The sequence below is a fragment of the Theropithecus gelada genome, chromosome 17 (genome assembly GCF_003255815.1).
Source record: "Theropithecus gelada isolate Dixy chromosome 17, Tgel_1.0, whole genome shotgun sequence".
Lineage (NCBI taxonomy): Eukaryota > Metazoa > Chordata > Mammalia > Primates > Cercopithecidae > Theropithecus > Theropithecus gelada.
The window spans coordinates 64,049,683-64,053,629 of NC_037685.1; the positions used below are offsets into that span (position 1 = coordinate 64,049,683).

The 3,947-nt window shown below is 43.8% G+C and overlaps 1 protein-coding gene and 1 pseudogene across 5 annotated transcripts in view; both read right to left on the reverse strand.

Moving 5' to 3' along the window:
• The window catches only part of N4BP2L2 (NEDD4 binding protein 2 like 2), a 95,786-nt gene extending 94,478 nt beyond the window's left edge, over positions 1-1,308 (reverse strand). Inside the window, exons 1-2 of one of the 4 annotated variants that reach the window (XM_025363969.1) lie at positions 782-889; positions 619-686 (exon numbers count right to left, since the gene is read on the reverse strand). The gene's annotated coding sequence lies outside the window, so the exon portion shown is untranslated. Of the gene's footprint in view, positions 1-618 lie in introns of all 4 variants that reach the window. The other 3 variants (XM_025363965.1, XM_025363966.1, XM_025363970.1) reach the window with 3 other exon arrangements.
• Positions 1,309-2,934: 1,626 nt separating this feature from the next.
• Positions 2,935-3,358, reverse strand: LOC112611037 (annotated as a pseudogene). Its single transcript, XR_003116528.1, has one exon. The product of XR_003116528.1 is annotated as a 40S ribosomal protein S15a pseudogene (transcript).
• Positions 3,359-3,947: the final 589 nt, after the last annotated feature.

Genomic DNA, 3,947 nt, shown 5'->3' on the forward strand with positions numbered 1-3,947 from the left:
GGGGCGGCGGGGGGGAGGGGAGGTCGTGGTGAGCCGAGATGGCTCCACTGCACTCCGGCCTGGCAACAGAGCGAGACCCCCTCTCGGGGGAAAAGAAAAAAATTGAAACACCTTAGGGACCTCAAAGTACAGCCCAGAGGCCTATTCCACCCAATTCTTCATTGTGCCACTCTCTGATGTTCCTAACACGAGAGAAAAAGAAATGGACAAAAAGGCGAACTAGAGAATGATGGAAGTAGGCCACAGAGCTGGAGGAGGACAACTGCGGAGAACGCCAACAGGCCTCCTCTCGGTTTCTCATTTCCCCATTCGAAATGTGTCAGAAAAGTCCCGAAGAAGAGCAACCGGGTTGCGTTAACGGAGCGTGGCCTATACACTATCCGAGCTCCACGACTCCAGACTTCCAGTGAGCGGCCCAGGCAGAAGTGCGTCACCCAGCTTTTTTGTGCCAATGGAGACATGCTCAGGTCCTGTCCAGGAATTCTGGAGGTCTCTGAGGCGCAAAAGTTCACACTGAGCTTGCTTCTACGTTTACAGCTAACCTAAAGGGTCAAGAAGTGAAAGCGAAAAACGCCACCACCACCCCACCCTCACTTCTAAAACGGGGTGTCTACTCACCTTACTCTACCCCTACGCATTGACCTTTACCTCCCAATAAAACCTTCTTCTTGTGAAGCCACGAACCTCTGTGAAGGTGAAAGAAAAGCGGAGACACAGCCCTAAAGCCCAGGTCTGGAAGAACTAAAACCCCAGCTCTCAGAATCGCGGAAACAAACGGCACCTCCGTACGCAAGATGGCGACCACCTCTCGGTTACCCAGGCCCAAACTAGGCTTTTGCGTCAGGCATTGTGGGAATTGAAGTCTGACGTTCACACCGGCTCCGTAAACCTCACGGCGCGGAGACTAGGTCTCCCAGAATCCATGGCGTGATAAACGCACTAATTTGGCAACTAAAGCAGACCGGAATTAGTTCCTAGACCTGGAGAAGGGAAGTTATCGAAAAACACCAACTTTAGTTAAAAGAAAGCAGCGACCTCCTCTGGCGTTCGCCCCCGAAGGAAAAGGGAATATGAGAACCTGGCGCCCGAAATAGATGTGTAACCGGCTCTCAGTGCATGCTTCTTAGGGCTTTCTAGAAGACAAAGAGCCAGCTGACTTTTCCAACGCAACTCCACAGGTGGTATCACAAATTTGGATTCTGGCCGTTTCTACGAAAGACCACCTGACGTAATTTTAGGTTCATGCTTTTCTGTGGAAGGAAAGAATTACTGCGGCGCAGGTCCCCAATAACAGATAAAAATACTTATGAGCAAAATCGCTTAGTGTCATGTCGCTGTTTTGTTTTAGGAAATACAGACCGATCACTGAGCTTTCCCATTAAGAGTCAATATATGCAAAGCACGTAGGACAGCGAGCTCCTGGTAAGAATAAGCGTTATGTAAGTGTTTGTTACATTAAAAATAAATACAAATCAAACAACCGGCAGTCCTCAGCTGAGGGCTTCTTTTCTCTTCCCACCACCTCTCCAACCCATCCTTCCTCCACTGGTTCCCCATCCCCCATAATTTCAGGTCCTTGCAAGGAAAACTGATCATCTCTTCATATTTAAGTAATTATTTCTATGGATATGTACCTTTTTCCATCTCCAACGTGTTAACAATTTCATTTGTTGTTAAAGTTACAGTCTGGAATATCTACATTTGATTATTTAACAGCCTTGTGATCAAGGGAGTTCACCAAAGCAACCCATCTTAGAAAGAAATCTATCTCAAATACAGATTTGTACTATGACCTTTGTCTTCTCATAATTAAAGTCATGCATCCTCCTTTGAAACAGCCACATTTACATGAGGTTGTGGCGTTCTCAGTGTGTTACATCCGCAGGCACACTATGCTCATGATAAAATAATATTAATCTTTGTCACCCCATCAAGGTATTGCCCTGTTTCTCCATGGCATATTTTCCCCCTTAAAACTAATAAGCAGCCGGGCACGGTGGCTCACGACTGTGATCTCAGCACTTTGGGAGGCTGAGGTGGGCGGATCACCTGAGGTCAGGAGTTCGAGACTAGCCTGGCCAACATGGTGAAACCCCATCTGTACTAAAAATACAAAAATTAGCCGAGCATGGTGGCGGGCACCTATAATCCCAGCTACTTGGGAGGCTGAGGCAAGAGAATCACTTGAAGGTGGAGGTTGCAGTGAGCCGAGATCATGCCATTGTACTCCAGCCTGGGTGACAAGAGCGAACAAGAGCGAGACTCCATCTCAAAAAAAAAAAAAAAAAAAAACTAATAAGCAATCAATCTGTGAGGTTATACTTTGAGACTAAGCAAATATCCTGCTCCTAATCAAACTTTACCTTATGATTCAGATTCCATAAATGTTGGGATTTTTTTTTTCCCGCCTTCTTCAAGTCTTCCACATTTGTCAATCCAGATGCTGCTATAGAGCAGAACCCTACTTGTTTATTTATTCACTATCAGTATGAATTTATGGATTTCTTTTGTTCAAGGGGTTATACTCCATTGCTCTCCTTACTTGTTTACTATTAATAGACTATTTTTAGGATTTATTTTTAGACTATTTTATTTTTAGACTATTTTAGGTTTTAAATACACATAAAAATTGAGCAAATGGTAGAGTTCCCATGTACCACATACACACACACAGTTTCCCTTATTACTAACCTCTTACATTGTTACAACTAATGACCTAACATTGATACATTAACTTGTTATAACTTATTAGTTATAACATATTATATGTAACATTATTACGTATCAGTTATATATTAGTTATATAACTTATTCATTATTCAAATTTCCTTCATTTTTACCTAAATGCCCTCTCTGTTCCAGGATTCCATCCAGGATACCACCTTACATTTAGTTATCATGTTTCCTTAGGCTCCTTTTGGCTGTGACAATTTCTTGTCCATGAGGCATTTTATTTGTAAATATATGTATTACATCCCTAGAAAAAGAATCCCAGGATTTTCCCTCCGGTGTGTTTTCATCTTGTTTCTTCATGGTCTATGATGCCAGCTGAGGTTGTCAGTACAATGAAACCAAACTGGTGGGATGGAAGCAGATTATTCTGCCATTTTTCCAGATCTTTGAGTTGCACATCAAATCTGGGGCTGATCATTCCACACTTGTTTAGCCTGCCTGTGAGGTTCACAACAATTTTCCCAGCTCTGTGATCATCAATGATTTCAAATTCACCAGTGTAACCATGCTTCATCATCACAGTGAGAAACCGGACGATGACTTTGGAGCAAGGCCTAATAAGCACCTGGCGTTTGCCTGTTCTTTTCGGCATTGTTGATGCTCTTGAGAGCATCAGCCAGGACATTCATGTGCACCATTGCCGTGGTGCGGAAAGGTGGCGGAAAGAAGACCGGAGGGGAGAGTGCAAGGAGTTGGCTGCGACAATTTCTTAAATTTATTTTTTTAGTATCTTAAGCTTATTTTTGGTGACCTTGCCTTTTTGTTTTGTTTTGTTTTTGACAGAATCTTGCTCTGTCGCCCAGGCTAGAGTGCAGTGGCACCATCTCGGCTGACTGCAACCTCTGCTTCCCAGATTCAAGAGATTCTCCTGCCTTAGCCTCCTGAGCAGCTGGGACTACAGGCGCCCACCAACAAGCCTCGCTAATATTTGTATTTTATTAGAGATGGGGTTTCACCATGTTGATCAGGCTGGTCTTAAACTCCCGAACTCAAGCGATCCACCCGCCTCTGCCTCCCAAAGTGCTGGGATTACAGGTGTGAGCCACAGTGCCTGGCAGTCCTTGACAATTTTGAGGAAAACTGATCAGATATCTTGTAGCATATTCTTATGTTGGGATTTGTCTGATGTTTTTTGCAGCCTCCAGAACTGTGAGAAGTAAGTTTGTTATTTGTTATTATTTTTATTTATTTATTAAGACAAGGTCTTACTGTGT